The sequence below is a fragment of the Nicotiana tabacum genome, chromosome 23, assembly GCF_000715075.1.
Source record: "Nicotiana tabacum cultivar K326 chromosome 23, ASM71507v2, whole genome shotgun sequence".
NCBI lineage: Eukaryota > Viridiplantae > Streptophyta > Magnoliopsida > Solanales > Solanaceae > Nicotiana > Nicotiana tabacum.
Genome location: NC_134102.1, coordinates 96290849 through 96317769, shown reverse-complemented (window position 1 = coordinate 96317769; position 26921 = coordinate 96290849).

The window sequence follows — 26921 nt, the reverse complement described above, 5'->3', positions numbered from 1 at the left end:
ACTAGGAATCTACTTACCGCCACCTCAAAAACCGCCAAGTAGAGGTACAGTTGTTCGCCTGCCTTCAGAGTGTACAATAAAGGGGGCTTGATAGGTATTGCTTGAGTTCTTCCAAAGCTTGCTGGCATTTCGGAGTCCAAGAAAAAATGTTCTTTTTCTTCAAAGTGAGAAGAATCGATGACTCTTATCCTATGATCTCGAGATAAACCGGCCCAATGTGGCTATGCTCCCGATCATCCTGTGAACTTACTTGACATTATCGACTACGGTAATGTCTTCTATGGCCTTTATTTTTTCAATGTTGATATCTATCCCTCGATTAGATACCATGAATCCAAGACATTGGCCCGAGCCGACTCCAAATGCACACTTCTCTAGGTTAGCTTCATGTTGTACTTTCTTAATACATCAATGGTTTCCTGCAAATATTTCAAATGGTCTACTTACAGAGACTTGATCAACATATCATCAATATAAACTTTCATTGATTTTAATATTTTTTCTTCGAACATCCGGTTTACTAGGCATTGGTATGAGGCACCAGCATTTTTTTTAATCCAAATGACGTTATGTTATAGCAGTAGGTGCCGAACTTAGTTATGAAAGAAGTCTTTTCTTGATCGTCTAGGTCCAACCGAGCTTAATTGTACCCGGAGTAGGCTTCGAGAAAATTAATTATCTCGTGTCTGGCCATCGCGTCGATCATTCTATCGATGTTAGGCAAAGTGACAGAATCGTTCATACATGCCTTGTTTAGATCCTTATAATCTACACACATCCGCAGTTTATTTCCTTTGTAGGTACGACCATAACTTTAGCTAACCAATCCGGGTATTTAACTTCCCGGACGAAACCTATTTTTAGAAGTTTGGATACCTCGTCCTTGATGAACGCGTGTTTGATCTCGGACTGTGGACTTCTCTTCTACTTAACCGGATCAAACATCGGATCCAAACCCAACTTGTGAGTGGTTACCTCCAGTAGGATCCCTGATATGTCTAGATAGGACCAGGCAAAACGATGTGCAATAACTTTAAGAAAATCAATAAGTTTTTTCCTTAGCTCGAGGGTTAACCTCGTGCCTAGGTAGACCTTTCGATCCGGTAGGTGCTCGATCAATTTAACTTGCATCAACTCCTCGATCGTTGATTTGGTGGCGTCAGTGTCATCGAGTGCTATGAAAGCTCTCGGGATACTATAATCGCTCTCATCATCCGGTCTTTGCTCATTCTATTCTTCTGTCCTGGCTGAGGCTGGTGTCATTGATTAATATTTAGTTACCTTTATTTTGGTCGATTCTGTGCCCTTTAAAATCATGGGTACTGGGAGCACTTCATCGACAAAGAACATTTCCTTTGCAACCGGCTGTTCTCCGTAGACCGTTTTGACTCCTCCTGGTGTGGGAAATTTCAGCGCCTGTCATGAGGTCGAAGGCACCGCCCTCATGTTATGGACCCACTACCTTCCGAACAAAGCATTGTACGTTATGTCCCATTAGATCATGCCATGTTGAACCCATTTAATATCCTGTAACCCCAGTTGCTCTACTACCCTCAATCTCATGATGTTGGCCTAGCTACCTATATCAATCAACAGACGATTAACTTAAGATTTATTTATAAGTACAGATATTACGAGTGCATCATTGTGGGGTTGTATGATGCCCTCGATGTCTTTGTCGCTGAACGAGATAGTTCCTTCTGGGACGTAATACCGGGTGTATTCTTCCCTCATAATCAACACTTTAGTGCATTTGATCATCGGCCCTTGGGGGGACATCGACTCCTCCAACGATCATGTTGATTACATGTTGAGGCTCCACTTGTTCGCTCTATTTTTTGGCATCCCTATTTCTGAAGTGGTTCTTGGCTCGCTCGCTTAGGAATTCTCAAAGGTGCCCATTGTTGAACAATCGAGCAACTATTTCTCTAAACTGTTGGTAGTGTTTGGTCTGATGACTGTGAGTACCGTGGTACTTACACATAATTCTAAGACCTCTCTAGGCAGGGTCGGATTGCAACGGTCGGGGCCATTTGGTCTCTTTGATGCGCCCTATGGTGGACATTATGCTTGTAGTGTCCACATTAAAATTTGTAATGACCCGACCAGTCGTTTTTCTTCTTAGAACCCCGTTCCCCTAATAAGACTCCCCGTATATGATTTTATTATTTTATGACTTGCGGGGATGGTTAGTTTGAGATTTGGAAGGGTTCGGGTTGAAATTGAAACACTTGGTTCCTTAAGTTGGCCTTAAAAGGCTAAGTTTTACTTCGGTCAACATTTCGAGTAAACGTCCTTGGAATCGGGATTTGACGGTTCCAATAGGTTCGTATGATGATTTCAGACTTGGGCGTATGTTCGGATTGGGCTTTGGATGAACCGGGAGCGTCTTGGTGCCTAATAGTGAAAGTTGGTTCTTTAAATTTGGTTTGGAGTTGATTTTGGTGATATCGAGGTCCAAATGGAATTCCTAGACAGAGAATAGTTCTGTAATGTCATTTAAGACTTGCACGCAAAATTTGGAGTCGTTTCGAGTAGTTTAAGTATGTTTTGGTGCATTGAGAGTAAATTGATGAACTTAAAGTTCATAAGTTTGATTCAATTGGTTTTGGGGTGTTATTCTTATTTTAATGTTGTTTCGGGCGTTCTGAGAGATTGAGCGAGTCCGTTTTAATTCCAAACTTGTTGGTATATTTTGGGGGGGGGGGGAAGTGCCAATCGGACAAGGGTCGGACCAAGTTGGAAATTGAGAATAACAGCTGAAGCTTCCAGCTGCTGTCATTATCGCACTTGCGCTTGGCCAGCCACAGGTGGGAGCTCGTAGAAGCGGCCAGTGAAGGGAAACCTAGGATCCGCAGTTGCGCCCTAACTTCCGTAGAAGCGAGACCCCGTCTGCAGAAGCGGAGCCAGACCGCCTGGGTGCTTCACCTAGCACTGTTGGGCAATTTTTGGAGCTCTTAGACATGGGATTTCACCTAGCACTTTGAGGTAAGTAATTTCTATTCAATGTGTGTTAAATACACAGTTTATGGGTAGATTATAACATGTAAATTAGTGAAAATTATGGGTTTAGGTGAAAAATGAGATTTAACCATGGAATTTGTTATGTAATTTAGTAAAAATCATATATTGAGTTCATGAGGTTATGGGTAAACAATTGTCTTAACAATTTTCTTTGAAAATTTCCATCGGGTGAATTTTAGGAATTCTTCAATTGGGGTTGGGTAATCGCTTTAATAGTTAGAATACGAACTTTTGAGCATGTATTGATTAGTTTATATACTATTTGATTAGTTTTGGGTTGATTCGGCACCGAATTGAGGGTGTGAGCACATTCTTGGACCGGGAAGTAGGCCCCGAATTACTTGTTTATGCTTACTAAGTGTTTGGATTAAAGGGGAGGTTGAGGATTTCAACATTTTTAAAGGTTCCTAGCTGAATTTCTTATTTTGAAAAGAATTGAGAAAATCTATACTCAATCACTTCGCAAGTATATTCCGTGAGCGGGGTAAATTTTCACTATTCTCATGGGAGCGGGCCATTCACCTTGGCAGGTTAATTGATGTTTTATGGTTCAGGCCATTCGACCCTCGGTAGTACACAATATATTTATATGTATAATTGGATCGGGCCATACGTCCTCCGCATAACTCATACGTAAATATATTGGAACCCCTTTATATTTAATTTTGTTCCACGGACTTGAAAGGTGAAAGGAATAGACGAGAGAAATGACTTGGTTCTTACTTGAAATGGAAGGATAGTTTACTTGTTTTTCCTTCTCTGAGTACTATTATCAGTTTATATATCATGTTTAATTAGAACTTCATACTTTTATTTCTTTGGCCCACAGTAAGTGTCGAAGTCGAACCCTCGTCACTACTTCTTCGAGGTTAGACTAGATACTTACTAGGTACATATTGTTTATGTACTCACGCTACACTTTTGCACTTGTAGTGAAGGATCTGAGGCAGATGTATATGGTTATCAGTCCGACGCACGCGCTTGACTTCTGGTCCGAGACCACACAGTGAGCTGCCCTTCCGAGTCATTCAGTAGCAACTAGAGTCTCTCTTTTGACTCATTTTCTATCTATTCTATTTCAGACAGTAGAGAGAGATCTTTTGTATATTCCACTAGTAGCCCACACTTGTGACACCAGATCTTGGCACACACTAGTAGACTTGTGATTTTGGTTTTATTCCTATGGCCGTAAATATTTTTAGTTGCTTTCATTTTATTAATTTAAATCTGTTTCTTACTAAACCTAGTAAATTAAGGAAAGTTATTTACTTGGGAAAATCTTATGAAAATGGGAAAGTGATTAGATTGTTCAATGTTGTCTTGCCTAGCAATGATGTTGGGCCCCATCACGGCCTAAAATGGAATTGGGTCGTGACAACATGATATCAGAGCACTAGGTTCATGTAGGTCTCGCAAGTTATAGGAAGGTCTAATAGAGTCTTGCGGATCGGTGCAGAGACGTCCGTACTTATCTTCGAGAGGCTATAGGGTGTTAGGAAACTACTATTTATTCATCTCCTATCGTGCAGTTGATGGTGTACTAAGCTTCTTCTCTTACTCTCTCACAGATGGTGAGAACGTGCGCGGCAGATATTTCGGACCCGGGAGGAGCTGCACCCCCTATTGCTAGAGGCCTAGGCAGAAGCCGGGGGAGGGCACCGACCCGAGGTAGAGGACGAGGACGAGGACGTCTCAGAGTTGCCCAGTTGCACCACCAACCGATCCAGTGGAGGATCTCATTGATGAGGAGAAGGGTAAGGTACCCACAGTAGAGGCAGCCCCGGTCGATCTCTGTCAGCACCGGGCTTTCAGAAGGGTCATGGGCCGTATGTTATGGTTCATGGATTCTATGACCCAGACTTGTTTATTTCCAGTAGACCCAGCCAAATCTCAGGCGGGAGGGGGAGCACATACCCCTACTGCTCAGGCTCCTGGGTGTGTAGCTGGAGTATATCATACACCGGGCACACTACCCGTGGGCGGAGCCCAGTCAGTTACAGCAGTTGTACCTTAGCCCAGACCAGATGCGACCGGCGAGACGCAGAAGCTACTGGATAGATGGACCAGGCTTCACCCTCTGATTTTGGGGGTAAGGAACATGAGGACCCCCAAGGACTTCATTGATAGGTGCAGGGACAGAATGCACAACATGAGCATATTGGAGTCTCACGGGGTGGATTTCATTACCTTCTAGTTAGAGGGCAGAGCACATTGGTGGTGGAAGTCTTATCTCCTTGGCAGACCAGCAGGTTCTCCTCCCATGACTTGGGACTAGTTTACACGCCTATTCTTGGACAGGTATATTCTGCCCTCTCAGAGGGAAGTGTTGCGGCTTCAGTTTGAACAGCTCCAGCAGGGCCAAATATCAGTGATTGATTATGAGGCGAGATTCTATGAGTTGTCTCGCCATGCACTTATACTTCTTACTGAGGCAGATCAAGTGTGGAGGTTTGTTGCAGGGTTGCACTCTAGTATTCAGGCTAGTATGGCTCGGGAAGTTGATATGGGGACTTATTACCAGTTGGTAGTGGAGATTGCTCAAAGGATTGAGGGTTACCATCAGAGGGGTAGAGAGCAGATGCAGCGGGATAAGAGGTCTCATTTTTGGATAATTTAGAGGTGCCCTAACTGGGGGAATAGGTCATTTTGGGAGGGGTCAGCCCAGCAGGCCCCTATATTCAGCACCACCACCGCCTTGGGGTGTTCCAGTGTGACCCTACTTCATTGCTATGCCGGAGCATTCTTACCGCCTGCTAGCTATTCACTGTTCTTCCAGTGGGTACTCCGGTCATCAGGGTTCTTCTCGTTCCTATTTCAACACCATGCTAGAGAGTTCATACAACCCATCCGCTCTTCAGTGTTTTCCCGGTGGGTATTCGGGCCATCAGAGTCAGACTTCAGGGCAACAGTCCACCACTCTGAGAGGTTGTTATGAGTGCGGGGATCCTAGTCACATGAAGAGACATTGCCCCAGACTATGGGGCAAGGCGGTGCAGCAGAGTCAGCAGCCACTGATTTCAACACCAGTAGCCGCACCAGCCGTCTGGCCATCCCAGAGGTGGAGGTCAGGTAGGCAGGGGCCAGTCAGGTGGCGCTCCAGCCAGATTCTATGCTTTTCCGGCTAGACCAAATGCAGTGGCCTCAGATGCCGTGATCACATGTATTATTTATGTCTGCGGTAGGGGAGCTTCAGTACTATTTGATCCAAGGTCTACCTATTCGTATGTGTCATCTCTATTTGCTCACTTTCTGGATATTCCTCGTGAGTTCTTGGGTTCTCCTATTTATGTGTCCACTCCTGTGGGTGATTCTATTATTGTGGATCGGGTCTATCAGTCTTGTGTGGTCACATTCTGTGGATATGAGACTAGAGCAGACCTTCTGTTGCTTGATATGACCGACTTTGAGGTTATCCTGGGCATGGACTGGCTATCCTCATGTCACACCATCCTTGATTGAAATTCCAAGACTGTTACCTTAGCGATGCCAAAGTTGCCTAGATTGGAGTGGAAGGGTTCGTCTGTCAGTACATCTAGTCAAGTTATCTCTTTTATGAAGGCTCGACGATTGATCGAGAAGGGTTGTTTGGCTTACCTATCCTATGTTCGGGATACTACTGTAGACTCTCTGGTGATTGATTCAGTACCAGTAGTCTAGGAGTTCTCTGATGTGTTTCCTTCTGATCTTCCAGGCATGCCACCAAATCGTGATATCGACTTCTGTATTGACTTGTCTCCAGGTACCTAACCTATATGTCTATGGCTCCGAAAGAGTTGAAGGAGCGGCTTGAAGAGTTTCTAGAAAAGGGGTTTGTCAGGCCAAGTATATCACCTTGGGGTGTCCAGTGCCATTTGTGAAGAAGAAAGATGGGACTATGCAGATGTGCATTAATTGCCGCCAGTTGAACAAAGTTACCATCAAGAATAAGTACCCGCTGTCGCGTATTGATGATTTGCTTGACCAGTTTAAGGTGCTAGGGTGTTCTTTAAGATCGACTTGAGGTCGGGGTACCATCGATTGAAGATTCGGGACTCGGATGTTACAACGACTGCTTTCCGTACTAACGCCTCAACAGGCATTTACAGACTTAATGAACAGGGTGTTCAACCCTTATATTTATTCATTTGTCATAGTCTTCATTGATGACATTTTGATTTACTCACGTAGCATGGAGGAGCACGAGCTACACTTAAGAGTGGTGCTTCAGACCTTGCGTGAATAGAAGCTATATGTTATGTTCCCCAAGTGCGATATTTTGGTTAGATTCTGTGGCATTCTTGGGGCATGTTGTATCAAGCGAGGGTATTAAGGTGGATCCCAAAAATATTGAGGCAGTTCAGAGTTGGCCTCACCATACTTCGACAACCGAGATCAAGAGCTTCTTGGGGTTAGCAGGTTATTATCTTAAGTTCGTGGAGGGCTTCTTGTCTATTGCAGTACCTTGGACTAGACTGACCCAGAAGGGTACTAAGTTTCATTGGTCTGATGATTGTGAGGCGAGCTTCCAGAAGCTCAAGACAGCTTTGACTATAGCACCAGTCCTAATGTTGCCTTCCGGTTCGGGTATGTATAATGTGTATTGTGACGCTTCACACGTTATTGATGTCACGACCCAAAATCCCACCATAGGTGTCGTGATGACACTTAGTCTCTAAGAATAAGTAAGCCGATTATAATTACAATTCAAGCCAATTATTATTTTTTATATATAAACCAACAACGGAAATAATTACAAATATAACAACCTCCCAACACTGGTAATACTGAGTCATGAACTCAAACTGAATACATGGAATGATCTCAAGGATTGAATACTCAATACTGTTTGAATAATAATTAACCGTACAATAAAATGGAAAGACTCCAAGGGACTACGACGACCAAGCAACTCTACCTTGAATCCTTGCGAACACACTTTAACTATGTCCGAGTTCGATATCTCCAACACCTGGCTCTGCACAAAAATATGCAGAAGAGTAGTATGACTACACCACAGTCGGTACCCTGTAAGTATCAAGACTAACCTCAGTAGAGTAGTGACGAGGTACAGTCAAGATACTCACTAGTCTAATAACATGTGCAATATAGTATACAAAAATAATAGGAAAACAAATAAAAATAATGGCAATGCTAATCAACCAGTGATATACATAGCAGGGCAATAAGAATACCATTAATATTGCTCAATAAATAATAAAAACAAGTACACCCAATTAATCAAGTCCTTCAAATATAAAGCTTTCGCCAATATGCTTCTCAAATAATAATCTTTAGGATATAATACTTTTCAATAAATATATTTCGGATATACTCCCTTCAAATAAATATATTTCAAATATAATTATTTCAAATAAATCTCTTTCAAATATAATTCCTTCAAATAAATTTCTTTCAAATAAATATCTTTCAAATAAATCTCTTTCGAATAAAAGTCACCATGTGACACAACATTTCCAAACTCTTCCCAAACAACCTATAGTGTATCCACCACAACATTTGGTACACAACTCCAAATGACAAATGGTTTACCTTTATGAAAACTAGACACAAAGGGCTATAACTTTCATTTGTTGCTCATCTCCCAATTCTTTATAGATTGCGAGATATAAGCTTCCAAAGTTAGCCTCGTACAACAGAGATTTCAAAATCCACATCCAGATGCTCCCCTAAGACCAGAATCACCACGCGGAGCTATTACCAGGCTCAGAATCCCAAACGGACATCGATAATATAAAAATCCACTTCAACCCAAACTTAGAAAATTCTTAAACTTTAAAAATGCCAACCTTAAGTAATAGACGCCGAAATACTCTCGGGCCACCTGATACTCGACTCGAACATACGCCCAAGTCTAAAATCATCATACATACCTATTGGAATTATCAAGATTCTATTCTGGAGTCATTTGCTCAAAAGTCAAACTCTGGTCAACTTTTTTCATTTAATCTTCAAAAATGAGAATTTTTCTTTCAATTTAAATTCTGAATTTTCCGAAAATCAAACGACCGCACACGCAAGTCATAATACGTATTATGAAGTTGCTCGAGACCTTAAGTAGTTGAATGGGGCATAGATCCTTAAAATGACAAGTCGGGTCATTACATTCTCCCCCTCTTAAACATACGTTCGTCCTCGAACATGCCAAGAATTATTCTGATGACATTAAATTACTCAGTGCATAATTTCACACATACTCACGGGTGATTCTATGTCACCATAAATTTAACAGGGGTCCGACAACATCATCTCAGTGGAAATTATTTTTTTTATTCACACTTATAAGCTTTAAAGCCAAATCCTTACACTCCAATCAATTTCAAATTCCTTACATCAACACACATCATACGTATGTCCATAACCACATCTCTGGTCATAATAGTTGTTTATAATTAATTTCAACATCCTCAATTAATCTCATCTTAACCAAAATCTCATATATAATTTTCACAACACTTACGGCAACACGCGAGGCATGAAGACCTCATAACTATTTACTCGGGTTACCGAGTCACATTTAATGCTACTTGGGCACTCACTTCGTGGGCTAAAACTAAATAATTACAGCACAGTTATGGCACAGAAACAAATAAAAGAGTTATCACATAAGCCTATCAGGCATGACTCCCTATTAGTACTATAGTACAAATTAAATTTCACAAAGGGAGAATTTAAACTCATAAATATTTCACCACAAGGACCTCGTCCTTATATAACTTCCACCGCGGCTTGTAACCCGGTTTAAATATTTCATATCATATAAAAATGCGAGGATCTCGTCCTCAACTCCGAATCACAAATATTTTGCACGTTGTGGCAACTGAAATTTTCAATTTCCCTTCTTTCTTCTTTTCAATAAATGTCGTAAACAATTTTTTTTTCACAACACATAATGAAACCCCATACCAATAGGGCATAGAATTCATAAAATTGAAATCAATTATTCTGAATCACATCAAAACGCACTGTAGTGAGTAATAGAAAGTCATTTTTAGACTTATAGCTCTCAATAGTGAACAAAAATAAAAATGATAGACACAGGCTAACATCATCAAATCTCCCAACAGGGATAAACAAGTGAGTGGTGTAAAAAATCAATAACTCACTATACATGGAGCATGGTAGGAGGTCTCCCCCCGATTATTGAAATTGAATCAAATAAAATCAGTGCTCCTCTATTACAAATTAAATTATACCTGTAACGACACAATCTGGTGTAAAAAATCACTAACTCACTATACATGGAGCATGATAGGAGGTCTCCCCCGGATAATTGAAATTGAATCAAATAAAATCAGTGATCCTCTTTTACAAATTAAATTATACCTGTAACGACACAATCTGGTGTAGCGGCCTCAACCATACCATATCAATTATATCAATAGGTCGGGCCTCCCCCTCTAGGGCACCCCTACCCACCTGTCCTCCACCCCTAATTGACTGTGCATGTGGGTTAGTAACTGGAATAAAGCCTGTAGCCTGAGTATTCTGATGAAATTCGCCTCTCTCAAGTATGGGACAATCTCTCATGATGTGCCTAGTATCACCACACTGATAACAACCCCTCTGCGGGTTCGACTGCTCATATTGAGTTTGTGCAGGATAACTAAAATAACCATTATAGGAACCCCGTGCCGGTGGTGCATTAAAAGAACGTACTGGAGTACCACGAGTATTCTGAAATTCTTTCCATGACCCCGCTAATACTGATATGTAGAATTATTAAGGATGTGGGAATACTGCAAGTCCTAACACCATCCCATACAAATCTCATCTCTTAATCATATACAAGTTTTGGAGAACCTTTCAATAACACATATATACATCTAAAAAACTGATATAACACATGACCCCGCAATTTGATTCTTGATAGTGGAGTCCCCTCATTTGGTGCGAAGCCATAGGACACACTCCGATGATGCATAATACTAACCTTCATCGCTCGTACGTCACCAGTCATAAGACACATCAAGCCATTTATTGGGCACATGTCATCCTTGTGACAGACAAAACTGTTTCCTCGAGTGCCTTGACTGCTAGTATGTACCTTTCACTAATTGGAAATCCCATACAAACTACATAGTCTCTAATACCACCAACTATCTTTAGATCTACATCCACCTCGTGACTCTACCACGATTGTGACGATTAGGCAATTAATTAAACCTTCTTAAGATCATACTTATCAACCAGATGTCAGAACCTACTGCACCCCCATGTGCACAACTGAATGATCTCTCAATACTTTCGCATCCTCGATCGGGACAACACGTCGAAGGAATGGTTGAGAAACTCTGGCTCCCTTATAACCCCTCTTTAGTATCACGAACTATTGACGCATAGTTGATACCGAGTCTGAAATTTCATACATGAGTGGATGCAAAAGAACATAAGATATATGCTTCAAGCTGAATAAATACCGCACGATAAGTAATGAAAGAAGTGAAATATTTTCTACTTGCTCTATCGCCTCTCGAAGATACGTACAGACGTCTCTGTACCGATACACAAGACTCCATACCATACAAACGTCTAGGTACTGATACCAACTTGTCACGACCCAAAATCCCACCATAGGTGTCGGGATGGCACATAGTCTCTAAGACTAAGTAAGCCGATTATAATTACAATTCAAGCCAATTTTATTTTTATATATATATAAACCAACAGCGGAAATAATTACAAATATAACAACCTTCCAAGACTGGTAATACCGAGTCATGAACTCTAATTGAATATATGGAATGATCTCAAGGATTGAATACTCAATATTGTTTGAATAACAATTAACAGTACAATAAAATGGAAAGACTCCAAGGGACTGCGACGACAAAGCAACTTTACCTTGAATCCTTGTGATCACACTTTAACACTGTCCGAGTCCGATATCTCCAACACCTAGCTCTGCACAAAAATGTGCAGATGTGTAGTATGAGTACACCACAGTCGGTACCCAGTAAATATCAAGACTAACCTCAGTGGAGTAGTGACGAGGTACAGTCAAGATACTCACTAGTCAAATAACATGTGCAATATAGTATACAAAAATAATAAAAAAACAAATAACAATAATGGCAACACTAATCAATGAGTGATATACATAGAAGGGAAACAAGAACGCCATTAATATTACTCAACAAATAATAAATACAAGTACACCCAATTAATCAAGTCCTTCAAATGTAAATCTTTCGCCTATATGCTTCTCAAATAATAATCTTCAGAATATAATACTTTTCAATAAATATATTTTGGATATACTCCCTTCAAATAAATATCTTTCAAATATAATTCATTCAAATAATCTCTTTCAAATATAATTCCTTCAAATAAATTTCTTTCAAATAAATTTCTTTCAAATAAATCTCTTTCGAATAAAAGTCTCCTTGTGACACAACATTTCCAAGCTCTTCCCAGACATCCTATAGTGTATCTACCATAACATTTTGTAGACAACTCCACACGACAAATGGTTTACCTTTCTAAAAATTAGACACAAAGGGCTATAACATTCATTTGTTGCTCATCTCCCATTTTCTTATAGATTGCGAGATATAAGCTTCTCAAGTCAGTCCTATGCAACAGAGATTTCCAAATCCACATCTGGATGCTCCCCTAAGACCAGAATCACTATGTGGAGCTATTCCCAAGCTCAAAATCCCAAACGGACATCGATAACATCAAAATCCACTTCAACTTAAACTTAGAAAATTCTTAAACTTTAAAAATGTCAACCTTCAGTAATAGGCGCCGAAACACTCCCGGGCCACCTGATACTCGACCCGAACATATGCCCTAGTCCAAAATCATCATACAGACCTATTGAAATTATCAAAATTCTATTCCGGAGTCATTTGCTCAAAAGGCAAACTCCGGTCAACTCTTTTCATTTAAGCTTCAAAAAATGAGAATTGTTCTTTCAATTTAAATTTTGAATCTTCTGAAAATTAAACGGCCACACATGTAAGTCATAATACATATTACAAAGTTTCTTTGGACCTTAAGTAGCTGAATGGGGCATAGATTCTTAAAATGACAAGCCAGGTCGTTACAAGAGACCACTAGCCTTGGACATACAGTCTTTGGCTAATAGACTTGTGAGGTGGGATATTTCAGAGCCCAGCCGAGTTCTTGCATGCGTCATTGCCCAGTCTTCACTATTGGAGCAGATCAAGGCTTGACAGTTTTATGATCTGCACTTGACGGTTCTCAGAGAGATGGTATTGCAGGGTAGTGCCAAGGAGAATTCTATCGGCGATGATGGTGTTCTGTGACTCCAGGGTCATCTATGTGTTCCAAATGTTGATGGATTAAGTTAGAGGATTCTAGAGGAGGCGGATAGTTCTCGATATTCCATTCATTTAGGTGCTACGAAGATGTACCGCGGCATAAGGCAACATTATTGGTGGCGGTGGATGAAGAAAGACATAGTTGAGTATGTAGCCAGATGCCTAAATTTCCAGCATGTTAAGTATAAGCACTAGAGGCCAGGATGCCTACTCCAGCAGATGAAAATACGTTGAGTGGTAGTCGGAGCAGATTATATGGACTTCATAGTTGGGTTGCTGCAGACCTTGCTGAAGTTTGATGCAGTTTGGGTCATTGTAGACCGATTCACCAAGTCGGCACATTTCATTCCTGTGATGACTATGTATACTTCAGAGAGATTGGCCCAGATTTTTTATCCGGGAGATAGTTCGGCTGCATAGTGTGCCTGTTTCCATCATATCAGATAGAGGTCCTCAGTTTAGTTCGCATTTATGGAGAGTAGTACAGAGTGAGTTAAGGACCCGTGTAGATCTTAGCACAACATTTCATCCATAGACCGGCGGGCATTCAAAGTGGATAATTCAGATCTTGGAGGACATGCTCAATGCATGTGTGATTGACTTTGGGGGCCAGTGGGATCGGTTCTTGCCTTGGACCGAGTTTTCTTACAACAACAATTATCAGTCCAGCATCGAGATGGCCCCATTTAAGGCTCTATATGGTCGGCGATTTCGTTCTCCCATCGGATGGTTTGAGCCCAGTGAGGCTAAGTTATATGGTTCTGATTTGGTGAAGGATGCCTTGGAAAAGGTAAAGTTGATTCAGGAATGACTTCGCATAGAACAGTCCAGACATGAGAGTTATGCGGACCAGAAGGCGCGTGACTTATCATTTATGGTAGGCGAGGAAGTTCTCTTAAAAGTCTCATCGATGAAGGGGATCATGAGATTTGGGGAGAAGGGAAAGTTGAACCCAATGTTTATAAGCCCATTTGAGGTATTGCGACGAGTTGGAGAGGTTGCTTATGAGCTTTCTTTGCCTCCCAGTATATTGGGAGTTAATCCGGTCTTCCACATGTCTATGCTCTAGAGGTATCATGCCGACTTGTCACATGTGTTAGACTTCAGCATGATTCAGTTAGATGAGAGTCTCGGTTATGAAGAGGAGCCATTTGCCATTGTTGATAGGCAGGATTGCCAGTTGAGATCCAAGAGGATTTCCGTGCTAAAGGTTCAGTGAAGGGGCCAACCAGTTAAGGAGGCGACATAGGAGTCCATGGAGGACATGCAGAGTAGATATCCTCACTTATTCAGTACTCCAGGTATGATTCTAAACCCGTTCGAGGACGAACGTTCGTTTAAGAGGTAAAGAATCTAACATGGTCGTTTTGCTTCATAGAATCCCGTTTCCCAAAATAAGACTCCCCGTATATGCTTTTACTGTTTTATGACTTTCGGGGATGGTTAGTTTGAGATTTGGTAGGGTTCGGGTTGATATCGGAACACTTGGTTCCTTGAGTTAGCCTTAAAAGGCAAAGTTTGACTTCGGTCAATATTTCGAGTAAACGACCTCGGAAATGGGATTTGATGGTTCCATTAGGTTCGTATGATGATTTCGCACTTCGGCGTATGTTTGGATGACCCGGGAGCGTTTTGGCGCCTAGTAGTGAAAGTTGGTTCTTTAAAGGTTTTAGAAGTTCTTTAAATTTGGTTTGGAGCGGGTTTTCATGATATCGAGGTCCAAATAGAATTTTGATACCGGGAATAATTTCAGAATGTCATTTAAGACTAGCACGCAAAATTTGATGTCATTCCGAGTAGTTTAAGTACGTTTCAGCTCAGTGGGAGTAAATTGAAGAACTTAAAGTTCATAAGTTTGATTCAATTGGTTTTGGGGTGTGATTCTTAGTTTTAATGTTGTTTCGGGCATTCCGAGAGTTCGAACGAGTCTGTTTTATGATTCCAAACTTGTTGGTATGTTCGGGCAGGGACCTGGGGGGGGGGGGGGCTGAGTGCCAATCGGACGAGGCTCAGACCAAGTTGGGAATTGGGAGGAACAACTAAAGCTCGCAGCTGTTGTCATAATCGCACCTGCGCTTGGCCAGCCGCATGTGTGAGCTCGCTGAAGCAGCCAAGGAAGGGCAGCCCAGGATCCGTAGGTGCGCCCCAACTTCCGCAGAAGTGGAGCCAGCCTGCCTGGGTACTTTCGCAGAAGTGACAGCGTAGGTGCGGCCCTACGACCTTAGGTGCGAGATCGCTGGAGGAAGTGAGGTCTCTTTTTAAACGAGACTTAGTTTTTTTGGCTCATTCATTTCCATTGTTAGGCGATATTTGGAGCTCTTACTGTCACGACCCCAAATTCCCTCCGTAGGATGTCGTGATGGCACCTAGTCTCTAAGACTAGGTAAGCCTATCAATGCAGAATAATAATAAATATCTGAAATAAATAAACTACAATTCAAACAATTTCAATTCCCAAAACCCGGTAGAAATAAGTCACAAGCTTCTAATAATTTATTCTCAATGTCTCTATATGTCAAGGTCTAGATAAAATATAAGGAAGCAACATAAAATGATAGAAGGGGACTCCGGAGTCTGCGGACGCTGGCAGATATACCTCGAAGTCTCCGTGCGCAGGTAACTCAATGACGTCTAGGCTGGTAAAATGTACCTGGATCTGCACAAAAAGATGTGCAGAAGCGTAGTATGAGTACACCACAGCGGTACCCAGTAAGTGCCAAGCCTAACCTCGGTAGAGTAGTGACGAGGTCAGGTGAGGCCCTACTGGAATATAATAATGGCATGGTAAAATGTTTATCAATGTAGTAAAATAAAATGACATTGAAAATGAATCAAATAGTATGTCACATTTAATGACACCAAATAATTGCAAATAATATCTCGTGGAAATCAAAACAGAATTTCCTTCAACTTTATGAAAATCACAATAATAATCAAAGGCAACTACAGCCATAAATCAATATCAACAAGGGCACTCCCGAGGTACCGCCTCGTAGTCCCAAATCATAAATAAATTCACAATATCTCATTTTCTTATATCACCGCGGGAGCTTTCACAATTTATTTAAAGAAAACATTTTTCCCGAAATAGCATCCCGCGTTTTAGCCACCCTTATCACACCGCATGACTTCTAGTAGTTCCCCTACTAGCCACGCGTATCAAGCCGCCCTTATCTCACCGCATGCGTTTCAACACCCAGACCTTATACCACCGCATGCGTATCAATATCACAATATATCACAATTTGCACCTCAAGTGCTCAAATAATTTAACTTGCCAAAATAATTCAACAACAATATTTTTCCACAATTAAGAGCTCACGGCTCATGCCAAAATAAATCATCAATAATAGTTTGCCACAATAAAGAGCTCACGACTCATGCCAAAATAAATCATCAATAATAGTTTTTCACAATAAAGAGCTCACAGCTCATGTCAAAATAATTCATCAATAATATTCTTCCACAATAAAGAGCTCACGGCTCCCTCACAATGAGTATAAAAATATTCAGGAGTAAATAATTTAGGAAAATAATATTTTAAAATCTTTACTGCGTTGCTTCAATATCAAGTTTAAAAATGTCAAATACTTCATATTAATAATATTTAATTTAAAGAAAATCAACCTTCAAATAATGCACAGAATAAAAGAAACCAAGTTTCAACTAAACAGGTAAAACAACTAGTAAGAAAAGATCAAACAAATTTGAAGTATATATCTCACATCAATGATGAAGAATATAACAAGATAAAATAATTTAATAAATGCGCAACAGTGATCTACACAATTTAAAAATATAATCTTTCGCAAATTAACCCGTGTACACACTCGTCACCTCGTGCACATGACTTTCAACACATTTCAATAATCACATCAATACCAATTCTAGGGGAAATTTCCCCCACACAAGGTTAGACAAGTCACTTACCTCGACTTGCTCCAATTTAACCAAGTATTATGCTTTTTCCTCGAATTTCCGACTCCGATCGACTCGTATCTAGTCATAATTAATTCGATACAGTCAACAAAAATTATAATAATCAATTTCATAAGAAAATATTACATTTTCGGTAAAATCCGAAATTAGCTCAAAATTTGCCCGTGGGACCCACATCTCGGAATCCGGCGAAACTTATAAAATCCGACAACCCATTCAATTACGAGTCCACTCATACCAATTTTATCAAAATCCGATAACAACTCGACCTCCAAATCTTAAATTTTCGTTTTTGGAAGATTTTGCAAAAATCATGATTTTTCTTCCATAAATTCACGGATTCATGATGTAAATGAGTATGGAATCATGAAATATAATCAATATAGGATAAGGAACACTTACTCCAATGTTTTCCCGTGAAAATCGCCCAAAAATCGCCCAAAAATCGTGCTCCAAAAATCCAAAACGAAATAAATGAAATGAGCATTTTTGGTCCTTAAGTTTCTGCCAATCCGTCACTAAAAGTCCATTTTTCGTCACTAAAAGTCTACCAGAAACAGCTCTACCAGTCTTACTTCAATTGATCATACCTTTAGGTACAAATGTCCAAATGATAAATTGTTTAACTTTCTGGAAACTAGAATCCACCGACTACAACTTTCATGTTTTGTAATTATTCGGATTCCTTATGAATTGCGAGATATAATCTTCCAAAGTTGGCTACATGCATCAGAATTTCTAGCGAAATTTCTGGCGAAACTGCTCTACCAGCCTTCTTTCAATCCATCATAACTTTCTGTACAAATGTCCAAATAATGCATAGTTTAACTTACTGGAACCTATAATCCAACGAATACAACTTTCATGTTTTGTACATTTTCTGATTCCTTATGCATTGCGAGATATAAGCTTCCAAACTTGGCTCCACGCACGGAATTTCTGCAACAGAAATTTCTGCAAACAGAAATTTCCAGCACTTTGTCCGAAATCCATTCCGTTTACCTTTCGAAATCCACCCGAGACCCTCGGGACCTTAACCAATTATTCCAACATGTCCCAAAATACCATAGGAACTTAGTCGAGGCTTCAAACTACATCAAACAACATCAAAACGACGAATCGCACCTCAAATCAAAATCAATGAACTTTTAACTTTCAAATTGTATATCTTGTGTCGTCGAAACACATCAAATCAATTCGGAATGACTTCAAATTTTGCACACAAGTCATAAATGACAAAATTGAGCTATGAAAATTTTCAGAATCGGATTTGGACCCCGATATCAAAAAGTCAACCTCTCGGTCAAACTTCCCAAAAATTCAACTTTCGGCATTTCAGGCCTATTTCTACTACGGACTTCCAAATAAAATTCCGATCATGCTCCTAAGTCCAAAATCACCATACGGAGCTGTTGGAATCATCAAAATTCTATTCCGGGTTCGTTTGCACATAATTTGACATCCGGTCACTATTTGAACTTAAACTTTTAATTTTTTATTAAAATTCCATATCTCGGGCTAGGAACCTCAGAATTTGATTCCGGACATACGCCTAAGTCCCAAATCACGATATGAACCTACCAAAATTATCAAAACACTGATCCGAGTCTGTTTGCTCAAAATGTTGACCAAAGTCAACTGAGTTGAGTTTTAAAGCTCTAATTCACATTTTAATTCATTTTTCACCTTAAATTTTCCGGAAAAGTTTTACGTACTGTACACGCAAGTCGAGTAATGATAAATAGTGCTTTTCGAGGTCTTAGAACACAGAATTAATTATTAAATTTAAAGATGACATTTTGGGTCATCACATTCTCCACCTCTAAAACAAACGTTCGTCTTCGAACGGAGTTAGAAAAAGTACATGAGCTTGTGAATAAGTGTGGATAACGGCTACGTATATCATGCTCGGTCTCCCAAGTCGCCTCCTCAACCGGATGACCCCTCCACTGAACCTTCACGGAAGCAATGTTCTTTGACCTTAGCTTTCGAACCTGCCTATCTAAAATAGCCACTGGTTCCTCAATATAAGATAGATCCTTGTCCAACTGAACCGAACTGAAGTCTAACACATGAGACGAATCCCCGTGATATTTTTGAAGCATATAAACATGGAATACCGGATGAACTGCAGAGAGACTAGGTGGTAGCGCAAGTCTGTAAGCCACCTCTCTAACTCTTTCAAGAATCTCTAAAGGCCCAATATACCTAGGGCTCAAATTGCCCTTCTTCCCGAACCTCATCACATCCTTCATAGGCGAAACCCGGAGCAATACCCGCTCATCAACCATGAATGCAACATCACGAACCTTCCGATTCGCATAACTCTTCTATCTAGATTGGGATGTACGAAGTCAATCCTAAATAAAGTCTGTACCCAATAGCCTAGCCTCGCCCGGTTCGAACCAACCCACTGGGGACTGGCACCACCTACCATATAAGGCCTCATATGGAGCCATCTGGATGCTTGACTGGTAACTGTTGTTGTAAGCAAACTCCGCAAGTGGTAAGAACTGATCCCAAGCACCCCTAAAATCTATCACACACGCACGAAGCATATCCTCCAGTATCTGAATAGTGCGTTCGGACTGCCCGTCCATCTGAGGGTGAAATGTTGTACTCAACTCTACCCGGGTACCCAACTCACGCTGTACAGCCTCCAAAACCGTGAGGTAAACTGTGTAACCCGGTCAGAGATGATAGATATTGGTACACCGTGAAGTCTGACAATCTTGCGAATATATACCTGAGCCAGCTGCTCTGAAGAGTAAGTAGTAATCACAGGAATGAAATGAGCTGATTTAGTCAGCCTATCCACAATCACCCAAACTGCGTCCAACTTCTGCTAAGTCCGTGGGAGCCCAACAACGAAATCCATAATGATCCTCTCCCATTTCCATTCTGGAATCAATAACTTCTGAAGCAATCCACTAGGTCGTTGATGCTCATATCTCACTTGTTGACAATTTAGACACCGAGCTACATACTCCACTATGTATTTCTTCATCTTCATCTACCAATAATACTGCCTCAAGTCCTGCTACATATTCATAGCACCCGGATGTATGGAGTACCGCGAATTATCAGCCTCCTGGAGAATCAATTCACGAAAACCATCTACATTAGGCACACACAGCCTACCCTGCATCCATAATACATCTTCATCTCCAATAGTGACTTCCTTGGTATCGCCGTGCTGAACTGCGTCCTTAAGGACAAGCAGATGGGGGTCATCATACTGACATTCCCTGATACGATTATAAAGTGAAGACTGGAAAACCACGCAAGCCAAAATCCGATTCGGCTCGGAAACATCCAATCTAACAAACTAGTTGGCCAAGGCCTGAACATCCATGGCTAAAGGCCTCTCTACTACCGGTAAATATGTTAAGCTACCCAAACTCTCCGCCTTATGACTCAAGGCATCGGCCACCACATTGGCCTTCCCCGGATGATAGAGAATTGTGATATCATAATCCTTAAGCAACTCTAACCATCTCCGCTGCCGCAAATTAAGATCCTTCTATTTAAACAGATGTTGTAAACTCCGGTGATCAGTGTAGATTTCACAATGGACACCGTACAAATAATGCCGCCAAATTTTTAAGGCATGAACAATAGCTGCTAACTCCAGGTCATGTACAGGATAATTCATTTCATGCACCTTTAACTGTCTGGACGCGTAAGCAATCACCCTACCGTCTTGCATCAACACTGCGCCGAGACCAATACATGACGCGTCACAATACACAGTATAAGATCCTGTACCTATAGGTAATACCAATACTGGGGTTGTAGTCAAAGCTGTCTTGAGCTTTTGGAAGCTTTCCTCACATTCCTCGGTCCATCTGAATGGAGCACCCTTCTGGGTCAATCTGGTCTTAATAGTTGTTCATAATCAATTATCGAATCATCAATTAAATTCATGTTAACAAAAATCTTATTTCAAACTTTCACAATACCGATAACGAGACACGAGGCATGAAGACCTCAAACTTATTTACCCAAATTAACGAGTCACATTTAATGCCACCTAGGCGGGCACCTACCTCGTAGGTTAAAAATTAATAATTACCACACGAATTTGACAACTATGCACAGAGAATTTCATATAAGAATTTTCAAATAAGCCTAACAGGCATGACTCCTATTAGTACAATAGTACAAATTTAATTTCACAAGGGAGAACTTAAACACAAGAATTTTCCTCACAAGGATCTCGACCTTATATAACTTCCACCGTAGCTCGTAGCCCGGTTTAAACATATCAATTTATATAAAAATGTGAGGATCTCGTCCTCAGTTCTGAATCACAAGTAATATGCACATCGTGCCAATTGCAAATTTCTATTTTCTCCTTTTAAATAATTTCGGTTACACCAAATCACAATACATAATGAACCCCACACCGGTAGGGCATATAATTCATAATTTGCAATTAATTATTCGGAATTTACATCAAAATTTACCGAAATGAGTAACAAAAAGCCACATTTAGCCTCACAGCTCTTATTAGTGACCAACACGAAATGATAGGCGTAGTTATCTCCATAAAATCTCCCAACAGGGGTAAACACATAAGTAAATTATAGAATTATGAAGCTCACTCATAATTGGAGCACAATAGGAAGACTCATTTCGATATTAAGAACCGAATCAACTTAAGGAAATTATTCCTTTATATTAAATCAAGGTCGTACCTGTAACGACACCATCTGATGTAGCGACCTCCACCATACCGTAAAATAAATATATCAACGGCTGGGTCTCCACCTCTAGGACGCCTTTAACCCGTATGTCCTCCACCCTTAACTGGTCGTGTGGGTGGTGTAGTAACTGCAATAGGGCACGTAGCCTGAGTGCTTTGATGAAATATGCCTCTCCCAAGTTTGAAATAATTTTCTCATGATGTGCCTAGTATCACCGTATTCATAACAACCCTTTTGCGGGTTAGGCTGCTCATATTGAGTCTGTGCAGATAACTAGAATAACCATTGTAGGAACTCATGTCGGTGGTGCATTAAAAGAACTTACTAGAGCACCCCGAGTAATCCGATGTGCGGAATAGGCTGGCCGACTGCCCGAGCCCCCACCATAATGATTTATACTTACAGAGTAGAATCCACTGAATCCCCCAGAACCTCGAGACGTCTTGGTCTCCTTAGTTTCCTTTTTCCTTACCCCGAACACGTTCTAATATTTTGGCAATTTGTACAACTAGCATAAATGAAGTATCAGCTTATAGCTCCCGAGTCGTACAAAATTTTACGATTATAATTAAGTCCTTTAATGAGTCTGTGGACTCGCCCTCTGGCTGTAGGAAGCAAAGTAGGAGTATGACGGGCTAACTTATTAAACTTGATGGCATATTCTGACATCGTCAATGGTGACATGACGCAACCGTTCAAACCCTATGCACCACGCATTACGGAGAGTCCGGGAAACAAACTCTTTCAAAAGCGTTTCTGAGAACTAAGCCAAGTGGGCGGTGTTGCATTGGCTGGCCTGCCCTCTTCATAGGCGTACCACGAACACCGGTGGTGAATTATCTCTCCCAAGGAAAATTTCTTCTTTTGTTATGCTGACTTAACATTGTTGAGCTGACCCATTTCTTAACATACTCTTCGACTCTTTTTTGGGGTAACCCTTACCCTAATTTATACACAATGATCACAAAAGTAGAGCTCCATACAGACAAAGCTTGGCACGAATCACATAATCCATAATCTCGTCAACAACTATACTTACTCTGAAGCACTCCAAAATCCGCAACAGTGACGTCCACGCTGAGTAGACCTTCTACAAATTTAGAGTTGTTTCTATAACTCATTTGCTATTGAAGTATAGGATTATTAAGGAGGCGGACATACCGCAAGTCCCAACCTTATCCTCTACAAAATTTTAGGTATTAAACATGTGTAAATTTTAGGGAACCTTTCAGTACCACATATATACATTTCAGGCCAAAACTGATATAATACATGACCCCGCAATCCACCCATTGGTAGTGGACGACGTGAAGTCATAGGCCACAATAATAACCTTCACAACTCGTATAAATCAACCAGACGCCAATGTCAGTTGCACCCCGCACATGATTCACTAGGTGATCTCTCAATACGCCCACATCTTCAGTCGGAACCACACGTTAAGGCAATGTTTGAGCATCTTTTGCTCCCTCGTAGTCCATCTGCGGCATCATGAATCGTCGACGCATAACTGATATTGAGTGCGCAATGTCATGCACGAGTGGATACAAAGGAATATAAGATATATGTTTCAAGCTAAATCAATGCCGCACGATAAGGAGTCAAATAAGAGAATATTTCATAACAGTTCCATAGCCTCTAGAAGATAAGTACAGACATCTCCGTACCGATCTGCAAGACTCTACTAAACCTGCTTGTGACTCATGACACCTATGAACCTAGTGCTCTGATACCAACTTGTCACGACCCCAAATTCCCTCCGTAGGATGTCGTGATGGCACCTAGTCTCTAAGACTAGGTAAGCCTATCAATGCGGAATAATAATAAATATCTGAAATAAATAAACTACAATTCAAACAATTTCAACTCCCAAAACCCGGTAGAAATAAGTCACAAGCTTCTAAGAATTTATTCTCAATGTCTCTATATGTCAAGGTCTAGATAAAATATAAGGAAGCAACATAAAATGATAGAAGGGGACTCCGGAGTCTACGGACACTGGCAGATATACCTCGAAGTCTCCGTGCGCAGGTAACTCAATGACGTCTAGGCTGGTAAAATGTACCTGGATCTGCACAAAAAGATGTGCAGAAGCGTAGTATGAGTACACCACAGCGGTACCCAGTAAGTGCCAAGCCTAACCTCGGTAGAGTAGTGACGAGGTCAGGTGAGGCCCTATTGGAATATAATAATGGCATGGTAAAATGTTTATCAATGTAGTAAAATAAAATAACATTGAAAATGAATCAAATAGTATGTCACATTTAATGACACCAAATAATTGCAAATAATATCTCGTGGAAATCAAAACAGAATTTCCTTCAACTTTATGAAAATCACAATAATAATCAAAGGCAACTACAGCCATAAATCAATATCAATAAGGGCACTCCCGAGGTACCGCCTCGTAGTCCCAAATCATAAATAAATTCACAATATCTCATTTTCTTATATCACCGCGGGAGCCTTCACAATTTATTTAAAGAAAACATTTTTCCCGAAATAGCATCCCGCGTTTTAGCCACCCTTATCACACCGCATGACTTCTAGTAGTTCCCCTACTAGCCACACATATCAAGCCACCCTTATCTCACCGCATGCGTTTCAACACCCAGACCTTATACCACCGCATGCGTATCAATATCACAATATATCACAATTTGCACCTCAAGTGCTCAAATAATTTAACTTGCCAAAATAATTCAACAACAATATTTTTCCACAATTAAGAGCTCACGGCTCATGCCAAAATAAATCATCAATAATAGTTTGCCACAATAAAGAGCTCACGGCTCATGCCAAAATAAATCATCAATAATAGTTTTTCACAATAAAGAGCTCACAGCTCATATCAAAATAATTCATCAATAATATTCTTCCACAATAAAGAGCTCACGGCTCCCTCACAATGAGTATAAAAATATTCAGGTGTAAATAATTTAGGAAAATAATATTTCAAAATCTTTACTACGTTGCTTCAATATCAAGTTTACAAATGTCAAATACTTCATATTAATAATATTTAATTTAAAGAAAATCAACCTTCAAATAATGCACAGAATAAAAGAAACCAAGTTTCAACTAAATAGGTAAAACAATTAGTAAGAAAAGATCAAACAAATTTGAAGTATATATCTCACATCAATGATGAAGAATATAACAAGATAAAATAATTTAATAAATGCGCAACAGTGATCTACACAATTTAAAAATATAATCTTTCGCAAATTAACCCGTGTACACACTCGTCACCTCGTGCACACGACTTTCAACACATTTCAATAATCACATCAATATCAATTCTAGGAGAAATTTCCCCCACACAAGGTTAGACAAGTCACTTACCTCGACTTGCTCCAATTTAACCAAGTATTATGCTTTTTCCTCGAATTTCCGACTCCGATCGACTCGTATCTAGTCATAATTAATTCGATACAGTCAACAAAAATTATAGTAATCAATTTCATAAGAAAATATTACATTTTCGGTAAAATTCGAAATTAGCTCAAAATTTGCCCGTGGGACCCACATCTCGGAATCCAGCGAAACTTATAAAATACGACAACTCATTCAATTACGAGTCCACCCATATCAATTTTACCAAAATCCGATAACAACTCGACCTCCAAATCTTAAATTTTTGTTTTTGGAAGATTTTGCAAAAATCTTGATTTTTTTTCCATAAATTCACGGATTCATGATGTAAATGAGTATGGAATCATGAAATATAATCAATATAGGATAAGGAACACTTACCCCAATGTTTTCCCGTGAAAATCGCCCAAAAATCGTGCTCCAAAAATCCAAAACGAAATGAATGAAATGAGCATTTTTGGTCCTTAAGTTTCTGCCAATCCGTTACTAAAAGTCCATTTTTCGTCAATAAAAGTCTACCAGAAACAGCTCTACCAGTCTTACTTCAATTGATCATAACTTTAGGTACAAATGTCCAAATAATAAATGGTTTAACTTTCTGAAAACTAGAATCCACCGACTACAACTTTCATGTTTTGTAATTATTCCGATTTCTTATGCATTGCGAGATATAATCTCCCAAATTTGGCTGCATGCATCAAAATTTCTAGCGAAATTTCTGGCGAAACTGCTCTACCAGCCTTCTTTCAATCCATCATAACTTTCTGTACAAATGTCCAAATAATGCATAGTTTAACTTACTGGAACCTATAATCCAACGAATACAACTTTCATGTTTTGTACATTTTCTGATTCCTTATGCATTGCGAGATATAAGCTTCCAAACTTGGCTCCACGCACGGAATTTCTGCAACAGAAATTTCTGCAAACAGAAATTTCCAGCACTTTGTCCGAAATCCATTCCGTTTACCTTTCGAAATCCACCCGAGACCCTCGGGACCTTAACAAATTATTCCAACATGTCCCAAAATACCATAGGAACTTAGTCGAGGCTTCAAACTACATCAAACAACATCAAAACGACGAATCGCACCTCAAATCAAAATCAATGAACTTTTAACTTTCAAATTGTATATCTTGTGTCGTCGAAACACATCAAATCAATTCGGAATGACTTCAAATTTTGCACACAAGTCATAAATGACAAAATTGAGCTATGAAAATTTTCAGAATCGGATTTGGACCCCGATATCAAAAAGTCAACCTCTCGGTCAAACTTCCCAAAAATTCAACTTTCGGCATTTCAGGCCTATTTCTACTACGGACTTCCAAATAAAATTCCGATCATGCTCCTAAGTCCAAAATCACCATACGGAGCTGTTGGAATCATCAAAATTCTATTCCGGGTTCGTTTGCACATAATTTGACATCCGGTCACTATTTGAACTTAAACTTTTAATTTTTCATTAAAATTCAAGATCTCGGGCTAGGAACCTCGGAATTTGATTCCGGGCATACGCCTAAGTCCCAAATCACGATACGAACCTACCAAAATTATCAAAATACTGATCCGAGTCTGTTTGCTCAA